This window comes from Daphnia pulicaria, chromosome 4 (genome assembly GCF_021234035.1).
Source record: "Daphnia pulicaria isolate SC F1-1A chromosome 4, SC_F0-13Bv2, whole genome shotgun sequence".
NCBI classification, from domain to species: Eukaryota; Metazoa; Arthropoda; class Branchiopoda; order Diplostraca; family Daphniidae; genus Daphnia; species Daphnia pulicaria.
The window spans coordinates 22,298,077-22,313,172 of record NC_060916.1 but is presented as its reverse complement, the minus strand read 5'-3'; the positions used below and the strand labels follow the sequence as shown (position 1 = coordinate 22,313,172).

Here is a 15,096-nt window from a genome sequence, read left to right as displayed (position 1 = left end):
CGCCGCTGTGTGTGACGTACAAGTGTATATCGATCTCTTGCGTACTATTTACATTAGCGCCCACATTTATTGGAAATTTCGCCGTTGTGTTTTACGGCGAAAATATTCAATGACTTTCAGATTTTGTCCCACTATACGCCAATAATGTTCTGATTGGGATTCTCCCCCCCCCCCCTGGCTGTGTCTAAATATTGTTGGCTCAAGCACAATTTATGGATGTGGAATAACACTCGACGTCCGACCGGTTTGTTTAGTTTCTTTTCTGTCGACAGTTGGGGGGTCGCTCAGTCCGCGGCCGGCGTGAGTGTGTGTGTGGGAGCCGACGCTCATCGATCCGACCTACGCAGGTGAATAGAAATCAACGGTAGCGCAACGTCAGTCAGTGGATGGTCGCAGACCTCCAGCAATGATGGCGCGCCCGAATCATCAGAGACCCCCGTCATTAAAATACGTCTGACGTCATTATATACATGTGCGCCATTGCGTCGTTTTCCCTCCCAAATACATCAAAATCCGGAGCTCATTTCCTTCATTTCGCCTCCTCCTACCCAGAATCTCTTGATGGGCCAACACACGATTCCACACACTGCGGATTGAGAGACGGTCGCTCGTCCATCACTCGCGGGTTATCCGTCGAGCGCCGCGGTCCCGATCGTGGCCGTCAAGTCCATTGCAGCTCGCCGAGCACAATGGGATGAAATGAAGTACTAACGACCGCACTAGACACAATCATCTGAAGAAGAAGAAGAAGAAAACAGCGATAGTCGAAGACAATCGCAAAGAGAAAACTTCTGAAATGTAGTACTATAATAATTCTTCCGTCTTCAATAGGAGGCGGAGGATAAATCTAAAAGAACGATGAGAATGGGGAGGTGTGTAAATACATATACTACGTGATGGGTTAGAGGTTGAAGTGGAAATTCCATAGGGCCGACGAAATTCATCACAAGTTTTTATCTATACGCAAGACACCAGGACCACTACGTTATATGAAATGTAAAATATCGTCCATTCCCGTTATGTGGGCGCAAATGTCATAATTTTGATTTTGATTTTAAAAATATCTGAGAATATAACATCTGCTACAAGTTGGCTGAGTAGCAGATCAACCGGTTCATCGACTCGAATTTTTATAGAGCAATTTTTTTGTGCGACTCCCGCGTGATAAATTGATGTGTTCGTGATGAGCTGTCGCCTGTTTTATAAGCCTTCCACATATTATAGACGGCAGACTGCCGCTGGGCCGTGTACTACATATTACGTACATTATAAATAAATAAGATGAGATAACAAGACTTGATAAAGATATGCAACTGTCAAAACGTGACGTTATTCCGAATCAAGTCCAAGACAACAACAACAGCAACAACCTCGGAACGAAAAAAAAAAAATGTTCTAAACATTCAGAAATGGGTATGGATATGATGATGATGTTGATAAACACACACACATAGCCGAGTTTCCTGCGGCATTTTTCACATCGGAAACCCCCCGCAACGCCCACCTTATTCCCCCCTCCCCCTTTCACCTGTGGACAATCAAGTATTTAGATCAAAATGTCAAGATTGGGAAAACGTTTTTTATGTTTATCCCCCCTCCCGTTTTCTTTTTTGACTTGTTTAAGTTGTTTGTTTTCTTCCAAAGGTTCTCGTTCTTCTATTTAAAAAAAAAAACTTAATATATTTGAAAAACGAAAGCGGCCAACGGCGGGCGACACTCTCTGGTCCTCGCAGCGATCTGATATGTTATTATATTGCTCGCCGGTGTAACTCAATTGATTGTCGGAGCTGTGACTGGCGTTTATGATGACGGATTCAACATTGATCGCTCATGGTTTGTGCCAAAAACTTCTTTCCCTCCAGCAGGTGAGAAAAATGTTATATACTTTGAAAACACACGACTCACTCCCGCGTGATTGATGAAAATTTGGCGAATTATTTACCCCACAGAGAGGGGAAAAAGAAAACAGCCCCCGCCTGTCAAGTGGTTTTCATTTCCACCTTTTTTTTCTCTTTTCTTTCCGTCGATGACACAATCAAAGGAAATCATCCATTTGTGTGTTGACTCTCTCACCAAGTGTCCATCATATTCTCTTATCCAACAGGTGACGATACTTTCTCTCTCACCGATCTCTCTCAATCCCCCCTCCATGTCTGACGTGTCTGCTGTCTGCTGTCTCTCTCTCCGCCGTGCCGTGTGTGGCGCAAATCAAAGAGAAAGTTCACGTCTTGTTATTATTACGACTCCCAACAACAACAACAACAGAAAATTAGGAGAGCGGTAATATTACCGCGTAGTAGTAGTAGTAGTCGTCGACGGAATAATATGATTCCAAATGGAAATTGTAATGAGCAAGTGGCTCCCGAATCTATTCGGGCTTGTAGTAACGAGGGTGGAAGCCATCACACACAACAGTAGCAGAAAGAAACCCCAAAAACAAGAGGTCACACTGATGGATGTACATGTGTGAGTCGAGTTATATATTTACGGGATGCGGAGAAGAGAGCGCCAAATGACGGTGCACGCAAACCCCGAAAGAAGAAGAAGAGCTGGAGGAATCATCATCATCATGTACCACCACCACCGTGAAAGGCGAGCTCTATCCCCCCCCCCCTTTTTTTTCCTCTTCTCAACATTTGACAAGGTAATTATCACCAGAGAGAGCCTATATACCTAGTATATACAGGTAGGCAAGGGTGCAGTTATATTTCTCTTTTTCTTTCATTTTCTCCTCTGATTGCCATCAGTCTCGGTCCTTATTCCCCCCCCCTTCCCATACTTGCTGTTGTTCTACAAAGCCGCAGACACGCAACTGATGGCGGGCCCAGCCAACTCACACATGTGAATCTCTCCACCAGCAGCGCACACAGGTATCATACAAAGAGAAATGTATACTATATGATACGTATAATAGATTCATTTTCATCAAGGCACACGGCGTTATTACATTCTCTCCTTTTGTTTTCTTATTGTGTTGTCTCAACCGTTTCGTTGATTGCGCTCTCAGAGAGTAACAACAATCACCGGGAGCTACCGGGACCTATATTATATAACCTCATATAAATAGAAGAGAGAGAACCAGTAGCTCCTGTGCTGTTATTATAACAAAAAGGTTAATCAGAGGCGAGAGAGAGCTGACCATAAAGGGAATCACTTGGCCCTCCTACCTACCAGCAGCGACTTGATAATGATAAAAGAGAACAACCAGTCCGCCTGTTGTTGTTGTTGTTGTCTTGATGATGATGATGATGAACCGCGTGAGTTGATATAGAATCATCTCATTTTTTTTGTTTTTGTTTTTGTTTTAGTTTGCCGTGTGTGTGTGGTTGCGGGGGGTTCTGGAGGGCGTAACACATTTAGAAATGTGTGTGGAGCGTAATAGTAATGAGTTATTATAAGTCGGACCGTTTTATAGAACACCGGCAGGGGGTGGCCGCGCAGCCGATCCATTAGCTCAACCCGTCACGTTCACACACACACAGCAGCAGCTAAACGCGTAGCTTCAAGAGTGTAGATTAAATATATAAATAAATAAATAAATGTGTGTGGCTCTCTCGCATTATTCCATCACTCGTTTCCCCCAGCTGATTTGATATGTCAAATTGACCACGCTTAAATATTCATTTCTCTTAAATATCTCATTAGAGCCGCATTCGATCCGGATTCACATCTAATTTTACAAATCTCTTCTCAGCACACCATTTGGCTGTTGATGGAGGGCAGGCCGGCTAATGTTAGACAAGAAAAACAAAAGGCCAGCAAACTCGATTCAATTTCGATTCAACCAAAAAATGAGACGACCGGTTTTATTTTTTCTTTAAATTCTAATATATCCGACGGAATCTCTTTTCTCTTTGAAATGTGGAACGGACGTGTGATGAATGGAAGCGGCAAACCGAATCTTTTATTACCTTTTTTAAAATTTAAATTGGGAAACATTTAGCGCTGCTGGTGATGGGCGATTAGACTTTCTAGCGCGTATACAATAAGAATTTGGCTGAGTGTACTACACAAAAGTTCGGTGCTGGTATGCGACGTGGCAGCATTTTGTGTTTTTGGGGTGGACGAGTTACATAAAAGTACAACACAAAAAGAAAAAAAAAAGGGAACGGCCATCGTTGCTGTTGTCCGGCAGGAGTTTGTGACACGGCTCGAGTGGTCTATGAGTATGCGATCTCACGTCCGATATTATAATCACACGACGACAAGCGAGCGGACGGACGGAGGGAGGGGGAAATGGCTGGGCCCTGGAATGGGAGGAGATTCCTACCAGCAGCAGCAGCAGCACGGCGTCCAGCAATTGCTGCTGGTGCGTTTCACCCATTAAAAATATGGAAGAAAAACGGAACTCGTTGACGACAACGGGAGGACGACCATGTCGCTCGCCCAGCCAAGCCAAGCCAACTGGGGTGGAGTCCAGCCAAACCCGTGCAACGGCACTAAACTAAACCATATGCCGGCACACAGCAGCATTATTGTGTGCTATGTGCTTGCTGATGGGCCACATGTTTATGGGTTTATAATGCAGAAGAACAAGAAGAAGAAGAAAAGAGAAGCATAGCAGCGCAAAACGCATGCGCTCGCCTTGTTGTTGGCTCGTAAATTACCGGCTGGACCCACATCAATCCTTCGTCATGTTCTGCTGGCTGGCTGGCTGCTCCAACAGTTGTTACTTTTTGCATTGTGTGTGTGTGTGTGTGTTATGTAGTGCTGGAAATTGTTTCTTTTCTTTGTGTGTGTGGATATAAAAGAAAAACGGTTCCATGGCCAATCGAGTTTACCCATGACCTGGCATGAACATCACATCACGCAGGTAAAAAAAAAAAGAAACAGAAAAACAGAAAGAAATTGATGCAGACCACCGAGTGTAACATGTATAAGAGCAGCACAGTTGTTTTAAGGTAGCTACCATATTATATTGCCGCTGCTGAGTTTGGTCAAAGTCATTGGGAACACACGAAAAGGAAAAGGAGAACAGCGCACACAACATTTCAAGATGAATCATCATCTGATTGTCTCAACTGCTGTCCGCCGTTGTTATTCGAAAGGATCGAAAAAGAGGAGACGGAAAAAAAAAGTGGCCAACGACTTTAATTGGACGACTCGTCGCTGCCCATATCGGGCCCATTCGACAACAAACACACACACACATCTATAGTGGCAAGCTCTCACACAAAATATATACATAGCCGACTATACTACCCATTTTCAGATGGTGGCAACTGTTCTACGCCGCGCATTAGCTGCAACACACAACCGGGTCCTTTCCTCTTTATGTGAAAATTTCTAAATGTTGCTTACGAACGTTGAAATTCTCCTCCCCAAAAAATAATACACGACACAATGAATATAGAAAATAAAGGACGAGAGAACGACTGGCTGGCCTATCCAGCAGGGCGAATCTTTCACGAATAAATAAATAAATAAATAAACGGAAATATCTCTTTTTGACATCAGCCAGCCAGCCAGCACGGACGAGCTCGGGTCGGTCGTCGTCGTCGTGAGTGTGCGCCATCTTTTTCGAGATACATCGAAAAGAATAATAATTGTACACACGAATGCCAAGTCAAAAAGGAGAAATGAGATGGACACACAACAACGGGCGCAAAAAAAGAAAAAGGCCATTGGAATGCGCCTGGACGCTCATCATCACAATTCCTCATTGCAGCCAGCCAGCCAGAGCCAGAAAGGATAGAAAAAAGATTCCCAGGAGGAGACCACCTTCTTCTTCTCCTTGTTGTAATATGATACGCTCAAGACCGGCCCAAGCGATAATCGTGATACATGGCTGAAACGGCGGCCACGACCATAAATCGTCTCATCCACCATCGCATCGCAAATCGTAGCCGCACACACATTCGTATAGGTCCCAGCGAACGCTCACAGACTCAACCTTTGTACACATCATATACCAAAAGGGTTGACTGCGGGGATCTAATATACGGGACTCGTGTGTCTGTGTGTGATGGTCTATAGCTATGGACTCGGAGCTAGCAGCTAGCTAGAGAAAACGGGGTCGGTTAAACGGTTGGCGCATTTCACTGTTGTACAGATATGAGAAAGTTCAACATTGCGGCGGCCGCTCGATTATCTTAGAGAGCCGCGTGACGATAATAAACGAATAATTTAATCTCTCGAGCGGTTGGTTGGTACGGAGAATTCTTTGGCGCACATAGAATACGATCTACGTACACACATACGTGCTCTATGACAAGAGAGATAAGGTCGGGAAGAAAAAAAAAAGAGTCGCCCGTCATGGAGTTGCTAAGGCTCTGTGTGTGTGTGTTATATTGCGGCTGCTGCTGTTGTTGCTGCCTCCCCTATTCTTTTGTTGCACAAGTACACACGGGACATGTTATAGTGTATATATTGTTGCTGCATTGTGTCTTGTTTCAGTGGCCGGTTGGCCGGCCCCGCTGCCTACGTGTACTACCCACTGCTGGCTGGTAGATGTGGTCAAAGACAACGTCTCGCTCCCTCTCTCCATTATCGCAGTGCTTTATCTTTTGGGTCAGATGGGACGAAAAGGATGAATAAGAAAGAAAGAAGGAAGAATTATGTCCAAAACTTTCAAGTCCTTGGGAAAAAGAAAAAACAAACAAAACAAAATACAACAGACAAGAGCGCGCGGATCTCTAACCGGCGGCACACACAAATCCCTCCGACAGCATCCAGCGGACAAAACCAAAAGAAATCAAATTCGAGGAAAAAAATGAATAAATGTTGTACGTACAACTGCTGTTGTTTTTTTCTCTCTCCCGAGTTGTTATCAGTTTTGCTGTTAAAAAAACAAAAAAAGTGCAGCGCCATTTGAACCTCCAATTTGGAGATATGAATGCAAAAAGGTTAGCAGCAGCAGCAGCGATTTACGGCTCATTATTTTGCGCAGGTGTCGATTGGCGTCCACGACTTTCTCCGGGCGCCATTCACGTGTGATGTGGGGCAACGTAAACGTACGTCATCATCCAACCTGTCTCTGTAAATCTTGTCTTTTTATGAGCGCAATATCTAAACACTCGACTGTTTTTTTAAGACGGGGCGCCATCAGGAGACTCTCGGACGATGTTCATCATCCCAACAGATTACCCATCAACTTTTAGGTTGGACACATTGTCTCTATCTATACTAACGTGGGAAATGGTGGTGTTCAAAGGCATGCCAGAAACGAGGACTCTGTAACCTCTGCAACTTGAGAAGCGTAACGTTTTTGAATCGATAATTGTTGTCGGGGGCTTATTAAATAGAAATTACCGACTCGCCAAGGGATTGAGGTACCGGCGTGAGCGCACGGATATATAAGAGAGAGAGAAAGAGATTGAGCGAACAAGTCCATGAGAAAATAATAATAAAAAAACGTATTGTACCATCAAGGTCGCATCTTATAAGTAGCTGCTGCTGCTGCTGCTGTCAATTCCCCAAATATACAACGCAGCATCAGTTGGAGAGTCGACCCATTTGGGGTTAGATTCTAACCGTTATAAGTTGCTGATGGATGTGTGATCCGAGTAGTCTCCGACCAAACAGCAGCAGCAGCAGCTACCTCCTCCTCCCTCTCCAATGATGATGATGATGATGATGACGACTTCGATCGAGAAAAAGAAGAAGGAGTCTATATGGTTTTTTTATTCTTTTCTATCGGAGATAAACACTGGAAAGAATAAAAAAACACAATGGGATAAAGAGGCAGTTGTTATCACGATCTCGTACAGTGCCGTTTGCAGGGTCTCAGCTCTGTACCGTACGGGATACGATGGGAAAAAAAGAGTGTACACGCCGATGGGTTGAGAGAGCCTCAGCAACCGCTGGGAGCATCAAATCAAAGCCAAACAACCGCCAACATCAAGAGGAGGAGCCGCGCCCTATCGATATCAACGGCCCAAACGGTAGACGACACACGGGCCTTTCGATCAATTGTGAGGGCTGGAAAAGGTAAAACAAAACAACAAAAAACAGACATCTAGCCACCCGAAATACCTGCTGCTGATGATGGAGAGCTTTCAAAAGAAAATCTTTCCTAAAGGGGGCTGGCTGGCCTATGAGAATCTAACCCCGGTGGATTATTTCTTCATGAGGGTGTAATAGTGTAGTAGAGGAGCATCAGGAGCTGTGGGTCCGTCTGTAGTGTACAGTCGCTCATAACTCAAATAATAGATGGTTTTGTACAGTCTAGGCCCACACTCTTCTAATCAAAGAATCATAAGATGACGCCATCGCACAAACAGCCCCCGAATTATTGTGCACAAGGCGCCTCCATTTCTCCTAATGTTGTTGCTGTTGTTGTTGTGGTTTTTTACATTACTCTACACTGGATTCTCATTGCGTTTGGCGTCTCTAGTTAGTCAGAGTCTGAGAAAAGGGCAATAAGTCGATGACGATATACACACACACACACAAGACATGAATCTTCTTCTTCTTCTCTTCTTCTCACGCTTTCACCCCGGACTTATGCTCATCATCTCCGGCGCAGTTCGTGTTTCTCATTTTCTCGTTTCGGTTATTTTCCCTTTTTTCTTTTTATCTCGTTTGACCAGTTCGACTGTATTTATATATCCGCGTACGAGAAGCTAATCAGACGTCGCTGTGTATGTATAATACTCTCCGCTGTGTGTGTGCAACTTGTTTATAATAGATGGACACCTCTGGGGCGATAAGGAACCACAACAAAAAAATATATGTGTTTCATGTTGATTTTTTATTCTTTCTACTCTCGTGTGTGTGTGTATGACTGTTATTCAATGTCTGATTGGTTATCCCGGCTGGAAAAAAAAACAGAACTTTTGCCTGTGTGTAGTTATAGACGAATGGAAAAAAAGAATCCGCACCTCCTGCTGTTGGCGGCGACTGTGTGTAATATTCCATTCTCTCTTCTTCTTCTTCTTGCTAGTAGATCTCTGAGCTGCTTGCTCCTTCTTCAAATAAATGTTGGCCGAGAGACATCCATCTTGTCGATCGGGACGCAACGATATTCATCAAGGCTATTCGTCTAACAATGTCTCTCTCGGCACTGAATGGCTCCCGGAAGACATCTCCCAGAGTTACACTGGATCCAGTCTCTCCCTATATACACATATACGACGGGCGGTGTGTGTATGTGTATACACCCAGGCACAGGTTGGTGGTGGTGGGGGGAAACAAACAAATACATATAGTGTGGGAAAGGACCCGACCATTTCCAACCTTTTCCATTAATGCCATATAGGCCTATATAAATACGTACAGATGCGTCTACCTCAACGTCGAAGCTTCATTTCGAGTTTGGACCATCTATCACCCGGGAATGATGCCGACGCGGACCAATATATAATACGCAGCCAAAGAGTTTGTCTTCTTCTTCCCTCTAATGGAACCAGCTGCTATCAAATCCGATCCGCCTTCATTCATCACCTGTGCGGGTATAAAAATTCAACTTTGACTGGGCGGCCCGGCAATTGTGTTCCCAATCGATTTTCTTCCGAACCGATAGAGCGAAAACAGTTCACGATCAAAGCCGACGCGATACAACACGCATATTTAAAAGCAATTTGCGGGTCGATAACAACCAAAAATAAGAGATCTATCCGGTTGATGACACATAAGAAGAAGCCCCCACGATATGCTGGTATATAAGGTAAAAAAAAGGCGAAAGCAATTAAAAAAATTCGAGATCTGATAGAGGAGTGAAGCCACAAATAAAAAAAGGAAAAATGAAAAATATGAGGTACAGATTTCGATTGCGCTAATGATAGGCTTTGTTGTTTCTCTTCTTATTTTGGGCTTGATGGCGGCGGCGCTCTATCGGAAAATGGGAATATCGTGACGCGCCCATATCTTATAATATCCCAGCCAAAAAAAAAGGAAAAAATATCGAAAAGAACAACAACATACACACAGGTGGATTTTCCATCTATTACCAAGAGTGTCTAGTACACATCGGCGGTGCGGTTGTTTTTTGAGAGGCTAGCGGGCGCGCCGATTGGAAGGAATCCATCACGCTCGGCTCAAGAGAGAGAAAAAATAAAAATTACAACACTCGAAAATGCGAACGGAAAAAAAAAGGTAGACGCCAGGGCCGTGGAAGTGAAAACAAACGAAGAAACCCACGCAGAAGTAAAGTTTGACGCGCGGTGCTAGACTCGAGTTTCACGCAGAGAGACGTGGCCTTGTCAACACAACAGCGGTCGGCTCTAATAAGATTTCGAGGGGTTGGAAAAACAATTGGAAAAATAAACATTCGTCAATACATTATTTGAAGTTATTATTTAATTATTTAATTCTAAAGATTTTTCTTTTTATTTGATTTTGATCGTGTTGCTGGATGACTCCCATCGGAGAGAAGTTCAATCGAATAAGCATTTTCTCACGTGTAGATGGCGTAGGTGTTCCATAAGTTACCGTGAACTATGGAGAGAGTGTAAAGAAAGTGAATGAAGAAGATAGATAGAAAGGGCTGGCTGATTGGTCGGTGATTATATGAGAAAAAGAAGAGAAAAAAAAAGGAATAAGAGTAAGAAAAATACCGAGAAAAGTGGGCGCACCGCTACATATATAGCCCTCCCGCAGTCTCAAGGGTTTATTTTTTTTTTTTTTTTTTTGTATCCTTCTTCTCTTCATCATCTTTCCTCCCATATCTCTCATTGTTCATGTATTTCGGTTTTGGTTTTGTTTCAATTCAAATCCCTCCAGCTTCTTTTTTTTCCACCTTTCAATTTTCTCATCGTTTTTTCTTTTTCTTTTTCTTTCTGCTGATGGAGAGGAATGAGCATCTCGGCGGTCTCTTCCCACGGTGGCCGATCGACAAACGAGTGGAATCCCGAACCCACCTCGAAATAACCTGTCGCCCTTTTTGTTTTGTTTTTTGTTTTCAAATCTCGCAGCCTTCACGATCTTTCTCAACACCCAAATTCAGGCAATTCACGACGCTGTGCAACTCTTGTCGACCCGCCGCATATGCACACGCAGTCGTGGATGTGTATGCTGTAATAATTTCGGCTTTCGCAACTCTCGTAGACCACAGCTCCGCCGAGTCATCATCGGGCAGCAACCAATACGGGGCCGGGGAAAAATTTAAACGCAGCCGGCCATAAGAAGAAAAGTATATCAGTCACACCATCGAGACGACGAGTTGTAAAAAGAAAACTGGTTCTTATTTCTGCGCTCTTTTTACGCTTTTACGACCGGACCCTCAGCTCACTCCTGTCACTGACCATTTCTGAAGCGTCCACAGTGTGTTCCGTATGTGTCGTACCGGGTCCACTATTACATCTAAGACGGGAGTGTCTAGTATAGACCAACAAGGGCCAGCAGCAGCATCAGTCAGTCACATATACAAGGAGAGAGGAGAAAGAATGCGTGTGACAAATCTACAAGTCCTGCCTCTTTCTTCTCCCGTGTTATACGAGCGCCCTGTTATATAGCAGCTCCGATATTTTGAAAGCAATCAAAATGAACCGCCCGTTGTCCGGCAACCAGGTGAAATATAATATTCACGCCCGGACTATCCCACCAGCAACAGACGTCAACAGAAGGGGGACAAGGGACACTCACAACAAAATAAAAGCCCGTAGGGACAGACACAGAGTCGGGAAAAAAAAAGAGAATAAATATCAACAACAGCAACGACATCCATAACAAAAAAAAAAAGTAAATAAAAATGTTTTGGAATTTATTTATTTTTATTTTCTGGGGGTCTTCTTCTTCTTCTTCTTTTCATCACGCGCGCCTTTGGACCGCTCAAAAGACGCAACCAGACACATCAAGACGCAAGAGCGTTTAGATTTTTACATGATGATAAGACACCTGAACCTGTTGGACGAGGGGCTCGGTCTATTCGCTTCCTCCGGCGGCTGATGTTTGGAGCGGATGAGGTTATTCTTTTCTTTTTTGTTATTTTGGCCTTGCGTGTGTTGGATGTGGTTTGTTGTGTCACCTGACCAGTTGCGGAATCTCTTATTCATCGATATATTTATTCCTCTTGACGCAGAAAAGGTGGGAGTCGACCGCAATCACACAGCACCACTATACATATCCCCCCACGCCCAGCATCCGCCCGCGCTCTCTCCTTGATGCGCCCTGGCCGTTTGTCCTTATGCAAATGCCGACCGAATTTTTAGTGAGTCAATAAAAAACAGGTTGTGGCTCTTTTTTTTTTGAAGTCACAGGTGGGTGATTTTTCTCAATACATAACAAAGCCGAAAGAAAAACAAAAAAAGAAAACCAGGAATTGCCGGTGTGGCCGAAAGTTCCTCGTGGTGGAAAAAATTGTTCGAGTTGCACTTTGCTTCAAGTTCAAATTTCTGAATTTGATTGTTTACCAACCGAAAGAATTGCGAGGCAACAAAAACAGGCCTGATCTGCAGTCGTTCTACACGTGAGCATGAACCCTGACTGAGAAAAACAAAAACTGCAAGATGAAACAATTTCAGCCAACTGCATGGCCCAGGAATAATCGTACTCCATACTCCACAACGATTTAAAATCAACACCACCAAATTGTCAAAAAAGAAGGATGGAGATGAATTTGTCCTACCTTTGGGCCTGGGAAATACAGCCAGGCATCCAAAGGGGCTCCATCCACAGAAAAGTTGAATCCACCAGGAAGGATAGGTAAAAGGTCCTCGTGAATACACCCACATTCACATGGGCGTACACGAGGACATTTAAAGAAAGGGGAATTAAAGATATCCTCAACTCGGTCGACACTGGAAGTTTCCCCAATTCAACGGATGCTGATTATCTAATTAAAAAAATTTTAAAATAAATTACGAAAAATATTTACAGAAACAATAACAAGCAAGGAAAAGTTGAAAATAAGACATTTGTAAACCAGGGGTAAACCCTAATTGTTAATAAACAGGGGAATTGAAGGTTTCCCTGTAATACATTGCATTTGTGCAAGTCATGCATCATTTAAAAAAATCTGGCAGGTCACATGCAGGTTAATAAAAGTAACGAAAATTATTACCTAAGTTATGATGCTGTGATTGTTGCTGATGATAGGAGGTCATCAGTCAAATCATACAACTGGAGGTCCAGCACAAGCAGCACAAACAAAACTTTGCTGTTACGATGGCTGGCTCAGGCCCTAAATCTGCACAGAGGAAAAGGTTACATGTAGTGCAGAAAAACTGCCATGGATCGACAAGGGGATAAATAATACAGTCAGGAAGCAACAATTCACAAACTTGGAACAAGTTTAACTCTTCTATTTAAGTTCGCATTGTCGGTCATCCCATTTCTATTCTGAGTATTTACCCGCCAAAAAGCACAGAGTGGAGAGCATGGAAAGCTGCGACACCAAAGTTGACATGACGATGACCACAGTTTTGTAATTTTATTTTGTGCATCCACGTCCAAAAAAGGGATCGTTTCGTTTTTCTTTGAAATCTTTACGTAGCTTAGATCTTTACGTAGCTGTATGTTAAAGTCTCCTTTTCGAAACTTAACGAATAACGAAAACAAAAGCAGCAGACGACACTAATATTCTAATTAGCAATACTTAAGATATCGATTAGAATTTATTAAAAATCGACCCCCTCCCCCTAAATCCAAACCGCCAAAAACGATAAAAGCGGTTTATCGTCATCAAATTGGAAAACCAAAGAAGAAACCAAGAAGGAATAAATAAATAAAAAAAAATTGTCTAAATGTTTTCAACTCGTTTCTTCGATGAATTCGTATGTGTAAATGACCGCCGTTGAAGACCTACCCCACTGGAACTAAGTTTCATTTCCCTGGAAGGAATCAGAGAAGATGACTGACTATAAGATGACAATTGTCAAATCGGTGACGTCATTGCAGCCAAACATCTCGAATGACCAGCAGGAGCAGCGCAGGTGAAATGTTTCTGTATTAATTCTCAGATGCTGATTCAATTTTCCGGTCTATGTGGGGAAAATAATTGCCGACGGATCGCTGTCACCCACACAATGAGACGCGCAGCAGCCGGGCGACATTTGAGAGTTTGTCTTTTGATAACGCTCGGCTGATTGCCTATTCATTTCGAAATCTTCTCTCCTCTCTCCTCCTCTCGCTCATCTCGGCTCGAATCCGATACGCCCGGCCGTTTCATTCGGTTTAGATAACTCTTCAATTGTGTCCCGTGTTGTTGCCACAGAGAGTTGCCAGCGCGGCTCTTTTTTCCAACCCCTCTTCCTTCTGTCCTGTCCGTCTTCTGCCGGCCCGGTCCTGTGTGTGCTCGCACACAATCTCTCACACTGAGAAGAGCGACACGGAAAAGAACTTTGTGATTGGACGTTGTGCATTTTTAAAGATGAAAAAGGACTCTCTCTCTCTCTCTCGAGTGGACGGAATCAAACAGCTAGAATCATTCAAAAGCTCACAGCCGAAAATAGAAAATAAGTTTCTTTTGCTCTTTCATTCGTTCCAGCAGCGCAGCACACACACAGAGTCCGGCAACAGTATATATCTGTCTATATACTTTTGCCGTCTTCTTCTTCTTCTTCTTTGCGCTCTCTACTTGATAATGACAGTCCTTGGAACTTTGTGTGTTGATGATGATGATGCCCCACACACACACACACACGTATACACACACACATACGCTGCTGCTCATATGCCGGCCCTCGTTCACGGAGTGACGTTGCGCTCCTCACTTTTACTCGGTCCCCCCTTCTTCTTCTTCTTCTTCTTCTTCTTCTAACTTGTACCGTCCGACATTGTTAAAGAACACACACGCGTTAGATAGATATAAAAGACTGACTGTGGACTTTCTTTTGTCGTCATCGTCGTCTCGGTAATAATAATCGGTAGAGCAACAGCAGCAGCAACAGCTGAGTGTGTATAGGAGTCGGTATATTAAAAAAGAAAACTCAGAGAAAAAGAAAAAGTTAGATAGAATGGAATAGTTATCTGAAATAATGTCAGTCTTAAGTGTTACTTGAATGGGCCGCCTCCTTTTCTTCTGCTTGTCTCTTTTCATTTTCTTCTTATAATATATTTTATTTCCCCCCCCCCCCTCTCCTTTTCCTATAGCGCACGCATATCTCGGATGTCATGTAGCGGACGGTGGCTCTGCTGGCGGATTGGTCGCCTTTTATTTCCAGAACAAAAATTTTTATTTTTATTGTTGCCCCAGCAGCGCGCAATGATTAAGGATTT

At 43.6% G+C, this 15,096-nt stretch overlaps 1 long non-coding RNA gene across 1 annotated transcript; it reads right to left on the bottom strand.

Annotated features, from left to right (window-relative positions):
- Window positions 1–12,576: 12,576 nt before the first annotated feature.
- LOC124337928 lies at window positions 12,577–13,399 on the bottom strand. The gene is made up of 3 exons (XR_006917578.1): window positions 13,231–13,399; window positions 12,941–13,066; window positions 12,577–12,712 (listed from the first exon to the last, which is right to left on the bottom strand). It is a non-coding gene; the product is annotated as an uncharacterized LOC124337928 (long non-coding RNA).
- Between the last annotated feature and the right edge of the window lie 1,697 nt (window positions 13,400–15,096).